At 45.1% G+C, this 11,054-nt stretch overlaps 1 long non-coding RNA gene across 2 annotated transcripts; it reads left to right on the top strand.

Annotated features, from left to right (window-relative positions):
- The first annotated feature begins 4,699 nt into the window (after window positions 1–4,699).
- LOC132652806 (uncharacterized) lies at window positions 4,700–8,081 on the top strand. Of its 2 annotated transcripts, none has more exons than XR_009590364.1 (3): window positions 4,700–4,879; window positions 6,091–6,145; window positions 7,126–8,081. It is a non-coding gene; the product is annotated as an uncharacterized LOC132652806 (long non-coding RNA). The 2 variants fall into 2 exon arrangements; XR_009590365.1 differs by having other exon boundaries at window positions 6,091–6,184.
- The last annotated feature ends 2,973 nt before the right edge of the window (window positions 8,082–11,054 follow it).

Raw genomic sequence — 11,054 nt, 5'->3', positions numbered from 1 at the left:
TGCTCTAGATTAATTAAATAAATCCTAGTCTCTGTGTGGTGATTTGGTTATACAGCTAGTTTAGTAAAAGATAAATCAATAATAAATATTAATAACCCACAACAATGGACATTGAAAGCTGACTAATAAGTATAAAATACTTCCTAGGGCAGGCATAAATCTAGTATATCATATAGAGGTTTGCTCATGCCAAAAGATATTTTTTTCATTCTAATCTTATTAATAATAAGAAATATGTACTAGTGGCCTGTCATGGCACATGCCTGTAATCCTAGCATTTGGTGATTACACAGAGGGAGGCAGATTGCTGTGAGTTTGAGGCCAGCCTGGTCTACACAGCAAGTCCAGGATGGCCAAGGGTACACAGAGAAACCCTGTCTCAAAAACAAATAAACAAACAAAAAAGAAATATGGACTGAGTAATCAATTAAAATATGATCATTAATAAGTGTCTTAGTTACTTTTCTATTGTCATGACAAAACATTATTATGAAGGCAACTTGAGAAAAGAAGGTCTTTAGTTTAATTTGGGGCTCATGAGTCCAGAGGTTTAGCAACCATTACCATCACGGTAGGAGGCACGGCAGTAGGCAGACAGACATGGTGATGGAGCAGTAGCTTAGAGTTTACATGCAGACCCGCAAATAGGAAGCAGAGAGCTAACATGGAGTAGCATGGATATTTGAAACCTTTTCAAAACCTGCTCTCAGTGACCTGCCTCCTCCATCAAGGACCTATCTCCTGGTGCTTCCTAAATAATTCCATCAACCGTGGACCAAAGATTCAAATATGTGAGCCTGTGGAAGCCATTCTCATTCAAACCACCAAGCTATTGACATCTAACTTATTATCTTAGACACTCTTCTATTTCTGTGATAGGACACCATGACCAAGAAAACTTCTAGAAGAAAGTGTTTGGTTGAGCTCATAGTTCCAGAGAGTTAGCATCTATGATGGCTGAGCAAAGCCATGACAACCGGCTCCTGGAGAAGCAGCTCAGACAGAGCTCACATCTTGATCCACATCCACAAGGCAGAGACACACACACTGGGAATGGCATCAGTCTTTTGAAATCTCAAAGCCCTTCTCCGCTGACACGCCTTCTCAGATAAGGCCACACCTCTGAAACCTTCCCAAACAGTTCTACCACCTGGGGACCCAGTAGTCAAACATATGAGCCTATGAGGGCCATTTTCATTCAAACTATCACACTCATTGATGATGTCCTCAAACTCAACCTCACTTGCTTGGAGGGTACTGCTGCCAAAAGGTGAATTTCAGCTAAAGATAAGGATTAGACACCCCAACTGTGAGACTTCTATAAAACAATGTCATGGTCGAGAAGTCAATGAACAGGCTAAGGCATCAACTAGATTCAGGGAACGAGCCAGTGTGACATCACAGACAATAGCAGAAACTGATGAAATTCAAATAAAGTTTATGGTTTACCTAATAAACTTGTATCTATGTTTACTTCCTGGCTTTAATCATCAAATTATAGTGATATAAAATGTGGGCATTGAGGGAAGATCAGTAGAGAGGACTCTTTGATGAGTTTTTACTGTGTTTTTACATCCACAGTAACTTAAAGGAGGTATGAGAGTGGGGAGGGTCAAGAGAGGGTGATGGGGTGAATATGATCAAAACACATCATATACATGTGTGAAAATGTCATGATGAAACATTATTATTTCCGTTATTGTTGTTTTGTTGTTGTTACCACTTTGAAGCATGTCTTGCTCTGTAGCCCAGTCAGACTGGTGGTTTGAATGTAATTCACCCCATAGGCCCATAGAGAGTGGCTCTATTAGGAACTGTGGCCTTTTTGGAGTAGGTGTGGCTTTGTTGGAGCTGTGTCACTGGGGGGTGAATTTTTGAGGTCTCATATGCTCAAACCAGGCCCAGTGTGATTCTCTCTTCCTGTTGCTTATGGATTCACATATAGAACTCTGAGATCCTTCTCCAGCACCATGTTTGCCTACATGCCTCCTGCCATAAGAATAGTGGACTAAATCTCTGAACTGTAAACCAGCCAAAACTAAATGTTTTCCTTTATAAAAATGGGGTACAGGGGGCTGGAGAGATGGCTCAGAGGTTTAAGAACACTCCCTGTTCTTCTGAAGGTCCTGAGTTCAATTCCCAGCAACCACATGGTGGCTCAGAACCATCTATAGTAAGATCTGGTGTGCAGGCAGAATGTTATGTAAATGATAAATAAATCTTTATTTAAAAAAAGGGGTACAGAGCTAACCAGAGAATTCCCAATAGAATTCAAGAGCCTGAGAAGCACGTAAAGAAATGCTCAATGTTCTTAGTCCTTAGTCATCAGGGAAATAAAAACAAAAACAAAAACAAAAACAAAAACAAAAACCAACCAAACAATCAAAAATGAGATTCTATTTTATACCCATCAGAATGGCTAAGATAAAAAACTCAAGTGACAACACATGCTGGAGAGGATGTGGAGAAAGGGGAACCCTCCTCCACTGCTGGTGGGAATGTAAACTTGTACAACCTCTTTGGAAATCAGTCTGGCACTTTCCAAGAAAATTGGGAACAGCTCTGCTTCAAGACCGAACTATACCACTCCTGGGCATATACCCAAAAGATGCTCCACCATACAACAAGGACACTTGCTCAACTATGTTCACAGTGGCTTTATTCATAATAGCCAGAAACTGGAAACAACTCAGATGTCCCTCAACTGAAGAATGGTTAAAGAAACAGTGGTACAAGCTGGGCATGGTTGGGCATGCCTTTGCTCCCAGAGGCAGGCAGATCTCTGTGAGTTTGAGGCCAGCCTGGTCTACAAAGACAGTCCAGGACAGCCAGGGCTGTTACATATAGCAACCCTGTCTGGAAAAAACAATAACAATAATAGTAATAATAATAATAAGAAGAAGAATGAGAAGGAGAAGGAGAAGAAGAAGAAACTGTGGACAAGGACATCATGAAATTTGCAGGCAAATGGATAGATCTGGGGAAAAAAAATCATCCTGAGTAAGGTTACCCAGACCCAGAAAGAGAAGCATGGTATAGACTCCCTTATAAGTGGATATTAGCCATATGACACAGGATAACCACACTACAATCTGCAGACCTAAAGCAGCTAAGTAACAAGAAGCACCCTAGGGAGGATGCTTCATTCTCATTCAGAAGCACAAATAGAATAGACACCGGAGGCCGCTGAAGAGAGCCAGGAGCCTACCATAGATGCTGCAGGGTATTCAATCGCCTTATGAAGCCCCAAATTATGAACTACAAAACCTTGTTTCATTAGCGTGATTGAGTCCTGTTACTCCTTTAATCTTAGAATTTTCTGTTTATTGTAAACAGGTGATTAGGGCGTGGTTCACTTAGTCCTAGCACACACCTTTAATCCAAGAATTTTCTGTACACAGAATTTCATACTGTTAATCCAAGGTCAAGAGGTAGAGCAAGACACCAGCTGACCGGGATTAAAGAATAGGAGGGACTTTGAAGAGTAAGAGGAGTATTTAAGACAGCATGGAGAAGAAGAAAAGAGCTTTTAGCTTAAGCTCTGGCTTTAGCTTCTGCTTCAGCTCCTCAGCTCCTTGGATCTGGGCTTTGAGCTAGCAAGCATTGGGGTTTTTGGCATTTCCCTCTTGGGCTGTAAATTGAGGTAGTAAGCCTTTCAGGTTTTTTTCCATCCAGACCTGAGCTGAGAAGGAAGGTCAGCTGGGTGCTTTCTCTGTATCTCTGAGCTAGTAGGTTTTCACCCCAGCACCTGGCTCCTGAGTCTTCATTGGTAAAATAGAATGGTTCAGATTTTCATTCTTGTATAACAACACAGAGTCCTCTGAAAGACTTTACCCACCATGGGATCAAGACAGGTGCTGAGGCTCACAGCTAGCCAAACTTCAGGCAGGGTACAGAAAGTCTTATGAAAGAGTGGGGGAATAGAAGGACCTAGAGAGGACAGGAGCTCTACAAGAAGAGCAACAGAGCCAATGAATCTGGGCCCAGGGGAGCCTCTGGAGACTGATGCACTAACTTAGACCATGCATGAGGTAGACCTAGGTCCCCTGCTTAGATGTAGCCAATAGACAATTCAGTCTCCATGTGGGTTCCCTAGTAAGGGGAGTAGGAGCTATCTCTGACATGGACTCTGCTGGCTGCTCCTCAATCCCTTCCCCTCTGGCAGGGCAGTCTTGCCAGGCCACAAAGGAAGAGGATGCAGCAGTTCCTGATGAGACTTTTTAGTCTGGGAACAATTGGTAGGGGTGGAGGGCGCTCCCTTTTGCTGGCTAGGGGAGGGGGATGGGAGAAGAGGGAAGAAGGGTAGGACTGGGATGAGACAAGGGAGGAGGTTAAGATCGGGGTGTAAAAAAGAGTTGTCATGGTCACGGTGTCTCTTCACAGCTAAGACACAGGGCTTGAACTTTCACCCATCCTGCCTCAGACTCCGGTGCAGCTGCCAATCCCAGCTTTTGGTTTAACACAGGATCTGGACCTGTAACCCAAGCCAGCCTCAAGCTGGAGTTGCTCCTGCCTGCTCACTCCAAGAACTAGTACGACAGATATGTGTGTCCCCGAATCCAGCTAGGCATGGATTCTTCAGGCCCTAAGTAACTGTGGTGGTCTGGTGAGCAGTTCAATGCCCTGACTGAGTAACTTGTGTCTATGAAAAAGCACTTGAGACTTTGGCTTGCTTGGCTCACTGCCATTGTCCCAGAAACCTAGGGAGAAAAGCCTCCTTCTCTAAGCCAGGGCTCAGTTCTCTGTTTCAGGAGTGGGTTTCTTTTTTCTCTAAACAAAAACAGAGGCAAAAGTGTGCTCTACCATCAGCAAGTGTGCACAGCAGAGATCCCGGCTTCCTGTCAGAAGCGAGCAAACCAACAGTCTCCTGAAAGTAGCGGTGAGTCAACTCTACTAGAAAAGCAGAAAATGCGCTAGCTGGCATGACTGGGCTAGAGGGTGAGGGGAGGGAAACGGGTTGTCTATTCATAAAGTCTGATTCATTTGAAAAAGAAAGTCACATGCTATCAGGTTGGGATTTGTGCTCGCTGCGCTGAGCTGAAGTCCAGGGCCTCCGTAGTCTCAAGGGTGACTAAGCCATTATTTCACTCTGAACACAAAGACCTCTTGCTTCACATGCCCCTCACTGTAATTAACTCTTGCAAGCAGAAGATGAAGAATTGAACCTGAGAGGTCCTTGGCTGCTTGCCAAGCACTCAGTGTTATTCATTTTTTATTTTGGTTAAGGAAATAGAGAAGAGGGCTGTGTCTACTAGCCTGCTACTTGGAGGGCCAGTTGCATGGGCTAAAGTGCAATAGGATGACAGTTGTGCATTTTTCTGTTGAAGAGCAAAGAGAAGCTTTCTTCAAGAGACCCGTGGGGATGGAACATGCCATCTTAGCTGGTGGTATGACGGTGAACATTTAACCAGCAGCTTGGGTTTTGTAGGGTTCGTGGGTTTCTGTGGTGAGTTTCTTTCTCGGCTCCCACCATGGCCAATTTTAGGAGTCTCACCCACACCTTGGCACACCATTCCACACTATTTCCACCACTCGAATACAATGGATAATCAGTCCCATAAAAGCAGACGACTGTGGTAGAAATAATGGGGGGTGAAAACAATTAAGTATTTTCCACTTCATTTTAAATGTAATTATCTAATTGAAGTTTATGTAATTTTATTTTCATAATTACTGTGTTCAATTACTGGCTCATCAGATTCCTGGAAAATGTAAGAAGCAGCCAGTCACAGTCTGCCAGAGCTAACGCCAGCTTGGTGTAGCATCGCTATATATAATTATAGTCCCAGGTAACAGGAAAATGACAAGTTTGAGGTCATCCTGGGCTACATAGCAAGTCCCAGGTCAGCCAGAAAAACAGTGAGACCCTGTGTGTAATTTACTTCTCTCACTGCTGTGAGAAAATAGCTGTCAAGAAGCAACTTGAAGGAGGAAGGTTTATTTCGGATCACACCTCCAGGAGGCAGCCGGCCCATCATGGAGGATGTGCATGGTGGCGGGAAAAGGAGGTGGTTTGTTGCGTTGTCTCTGAAGCTGAGAAGCAAAGGGAGATGAGTGCCGGTGCTCTTTCTCTTTTTTTATTCTGTCCAGGTCCCCAGCCTGCAGGATGAGTAACCCCCATTAAGAGTATGACCTTCCTGCTCAGGTAAACCTTCTGGAAACACCCTCACAGACATGTCTGGAGGTATGTTTCCATGGTGTTCTAGTTTCCCCCTGTCGCTGTGAGAAACACCCAACCAGAAGCAACTGAAGGGAAGAATAGGTTTATTTGACTCACACTTCCAGGTCGCTGTCCATTACCAAGAAAAGTCAGGGCAGGGACCTGAAGGCAGGGCTTTTGCGATCCTATGTAGCATTATTGCCTCAGATCAAGAAATTCATGGCCAAGGGAGCACAGCAGAAGCCATAGAGGAACACTGCTTGTCAGCTTGATGCCTGGCTTTCTCAGGCTCACGCCCAGCTACCTTCCTTTTATAGCCTAAGATCACCTGCCCAGGGAATGGTACCGCCTGAAGTAGGCTGTGTCCCCCTGCGTCAATTGGTAAGACAAGTGCCCACAGACATGCACAAGGCTAACCTAATCTCTGTGATTCTCAGTCAAGGCTTTCCTCTCCAGTGACTCTAGACTGTGTGAAGACAACCAAGGCTAAGCAGGACACAAGGCGAGCCTAAATTTAGTCAAGAGACAATGAAATTCATTATCGCTACCATCCACCCCCCCCAAAAAAAAAGAAAAAAAAAGATGCAGCACAAGGAGTTCTAGCACATGACTCTGGGGTAGTCTGGAGGAGCTCAGCAGGACCGTGCTTCCATGAGGCACTCCCTTCTCCTGTGACGGCACTGATGCTAGCCACACATTATTATCTGGCCCAAAGGGAAGACCCAGGCCTACTGCTTTTTAGCTTATCTTCCCCAGATGTCTGATTTTATAAATGAGGAATGGAAACCTCAGGAGAGCCAAATAATAACAACAACAACAGTGGCCGGCACTGAGAAACAGCTGCTGCATGCCGGCTGAAGAACCTCGCAGGAATCATACGCGGACGAGCTATTATTAATATGCTCATTTGCTCTCCTTTAAAAAAAAAAAGCAGCTTAGTTTTAATTCTGTTTATGTGTTTGCAGGTATGTGTATGTGGGTAGAGGTGCCCAAGGAGGCCAGAAGAAGGTGTTGGTCCCTGGAGCTGGAGTTACAGGAGGTTGTGAACTGATGGACATGAGTGCTGAGAACGGGACTCTGGTCCAGTAGGAGAGTGGCATGCTGAGCCATCTCTCCACCCTGTCTTTCTTTCTTTTTTTTAAAAAATTACATTCCGGTGCTTGCCACTAGTCGCTAGTAATGTAGTGCTGGGTATCAAACCCAGGATGTTGTGCGTGTTCGGTGACCATTTTACCATCTCTGACATTTTAGACATAAAAACATAATTTCACCACACAGTGCTTCACATCATTTTCTGATTCTGCTTCCACCAAGAGAGCAATATGGGAATTTTGACAGTTTGACCAACACTGTGACGACCGTATGTGTGGTCTGAAGCTGAGGTTGAAGATGGGCAAGAGCAGTGTGTCAGATACACATTTCCAGCTCTTCTGGTACAGCTATTACAAAATTCAAAAAGCTGGGCATGGTACTGTAAAGCAGTAACTCGCTACCTAGAGATTGAAGCAAGATATGGTGAATTTAATATTGACATGGGCTCCACAGTGAGTTCTAAGCCAGTTTGGTTTAGATAGGGTAGAAAGATTTTGCTTCAAACACAAACAGAAACGGAGAAAAGATTTAAAAGAAAAAAACAAATCAAAGAATTTGGGAGCTAATCCGTCATTCTAATATCTAGTTCATCTGGGTGAATGAAAGTTGTGTCACACGACTGTAATCCCAGCACTTAGGAGGCTAAAACAAGAGGATTGCCAAAATTTTGAGGCTAGCCTGAGCTATATAGCGAGTTCAAGGCCAGCCTGGGCAACATAATGAGACCTTGAATCAAAACAAATTTGTCTGAGAATGAAGTGTAGCTCAGTGGTAGAATACTTGCTTTACCCTCATGAGATTCTGGGTTCCATCATCGATACCACCTAAATAAACGGACAAATTAACTAATTAATTTCTGGAAGCTGGAGATATACTCAGTGGTAGAATGCTAACCAACCAGGCACTAAGGCCCTGGGCTCAATCTCCAGCACACAAATACACATATAATCTATAATAAATATATAACATAGAATGCATAATGTATATGTGTATATATTATATTTTAAAACTTTGAAAATTGAGCCACTTTTTCAAATGAAAATGAGTGGCATGATTATGATCATGAATGAACCATGAAAACCATGAACTTCTCAAAGGATTTCTAATACGACCTTGAAAATAGACACAGCTCCAGATCCAGACAACCTGAGCTTAACAGAAACGATTACCTTCTGTTCCTTTTCTTAAACAGAATAATATACTAGGTGTTTGTGATTAATTGATTTGTATATATCATAACTTAGGACTAAAGATGATTTTATTTTCTTTTTGTTTGTTTGTTTGGTTGGTTTTTCGAGACAGGGTTTCTCTGTGTTAGCCTTGGCTGCTGTTCTGGACTTGGCTGCTTTGTAGACCAGGCTGGCCTCAAACTCACAGAGATCCACCTGCCTCTGCCTTCCTGAGTGTTGGGACTCAAGGCCCATGCTACCATGCTGGGCTAGAAAGATGTCTATTTATTTAATTATCTTAAATAATATATTTATTTTTATTATATGTGCATTGGTGTTTAGCCTGACGTATGTCTCTGTGAGGGTGTCAGATCTTAGAGTTACAGACAGTTGTGAGATGGCACATGAATGCTGGGAATTGAACCCAGGTCCTCTGGAAGAGCAGCCAGTGCTCTCAACCCCTGAGCCATCTCTCTCACCCCCATCCCTGGAAAGATGCTTTTCAAAGTACATTTACAGAGTATAACCAGAGCCAGGCATGGTGGTGCACACCTTTAATGCCAGCGCTCAGGGAAGCAGAGGCAGGGGGATCTCTGTATGTTTAAGGCCAGCTTGGTCTGCAAAGAGAGTCCAAAACAGCAGCCTGTCTTGAAAAACCAAAAAAGAAAAGAAAGCCGAGCATAAGCCATCATGCTTGATGCCCCGTTTGAAGCTGACAGCCAGAAACATGGCCAGCAGGAGGAAAACCAATTAAACTTTAACCAATTCACAAGTCTGGATAGCAACAGCCTTTTGAAAGACTGAGACAACATCAGATGTATGTACAGAAGCTGGTTACACCCTCAATTCCTACTGTCACTGAAGAAAAGCAAGGATAGGCAAATACAACGGTACTTCACTACTTATCCGAGAAGAGAAAAGTGCTAAGTGTACATGTTTTAAGACAGTGTCTCAGTTATGTAGTCCTGGCTGGCAAGCCTGGTACTTACTCTGTAGACCAGGCTAGCCTCAATCTCACAGGGATCTGACTACCTCTGACTTTCAAGTGCTGGTATTAAAGGAGTATGCTAACATGCTTTATCTCCATCTATGTATCTATGTATCTATCTATCTATCTATCTATCTATCTATCTATCTATCTATCTACCTATAATTTGTAATTTATTAAGAAAGATAGCTCAGTGATTAAGAGTACCTGCTGCCCTTCCAGAAGACCCGGGTTTAATTCCCAGTACCCACATGGCAGCTCACAGCGATCTGTAATTCCAAGGGGTTAGATAACATATTCTGACCTCCCTGGATACCAGCCAAGCATGTGGTACATATATACACATGCAGGCAAAACACTCACATACATAAAATAAAATAAATTATTTAAGAATAATAAAGAACTCCCTGGCAATGGACAGAGACACCTTGGTGGTTGGTGGTGTTCTGTATCAGTCAGGGGCAGAGCAGGTGACATTTCTTTGTTCACCCTGGCTTGATGCCTGGCTTGGTGGTCAAAGGTGTTTATGCCTAGGACTCATAAAAATCAAATCAAATCCAGGCAGTGCAGTCAGGGAGATGGAAGACAGACAGAGACCTACAGACCACCATGCCACCCATAGACCTGCCCTTCAGAACATGACCCAGGTGGGTCATGACACCCCCTTGCTGCCGTGCCACACAACACAGATGGAGGATGTTACCCAGGGGCCTGCCAGCTGCGTGGCCAGCCCGCAGCCAGACTCTGCCCATAGTGTGCAAGCATGTGGCGGTCAGATGGGAGAGAAATAGAAGTGGAGCAGCTTGGACATTATGAAGAAAGATGGAACTGGAGACCAGAGGGTGGAGAGGAGCAGCCTGTTCTGAGTGGCCAACCCTACCTGCAGGGTCATGGTGAGGTTCCAGCCTGAGCTGCCCCAGAGGGCCATGCCTGAGTCTATGGCTATGCAGTGGCATGGTTGGTGTCAACGTCCTTGACTCCTGTTACCACAGAGAACCTGGGGTCCCCCTGGTCTGGGCAGCTGCTGGAAACCACATGGATGTCCAGCACGGTGGAGCTGGCCCTTGTGAAGGGAGTATGGGGGAGCCGGTCCCCGAGGGTATGAGTGCCGGAGAGCTAACTCCACCATGAGGTGGCAGAGGCACAGAAGTGATGACCCCTTCCCCAGCTGGTCACGAGCTTGAGAGAACTATCCCTGCCCCCCCCCCCCCCTAGGCTGGAGCACTCAGGAGAGCAGGCCCTGCCCCTCTCCTAGACCGCACAGCAGAGATGACCCTGATCACTTGGTCACAGGCGAGCCAGGCCCAAGAGTGAAAACATAGGAGGGTTAGCTCTGCCATGAGGTTGCCTGAGGGGAGGGGGATACCCCCTACCCTGTCACCCCTCACCACTGAGGCAGTCAGGAGAGCTGCCTCTGGGGCCGTAAGAGCAGCGCAGCAGAACAGGGCTGGCTCTGGTCAAGGGGGTGTGGGTGAGCCAGCTATTAGTCCCCGCCACTAGTCTGGTGTGAGGTGGTGTGGGTGTGGGGGTGATTCCTTCCTCTCCTCCTCACCACCTACAGTAGCCAAAAGATCCGGTCCTGCCCCCTCACTGGTGGTAGTACAGGGGTGGGGGGCGGGGAACAGGCCCTGCACCTCTCCTGGGC

The sequence above is a fragment of the Meriones unguiculatus genome, chromosome 3 (genome assembly GCF_030254825.1).
Source record: "Meriones unguiculatus strain TT.TT164.6M chromosome 3, Bangor_MerUng_6.1, whole genome shotgun sequence".
NCBI lineage: Eukaryota > Metazoa > Chordata > Mammalia > Rodentia > Muridae > Meriones > Meriones unguiculatus.
Note: the sequence above shows the minus strand (reverse complement) of the source record. Positions and strands in the feature narration are given on the sequence as shown.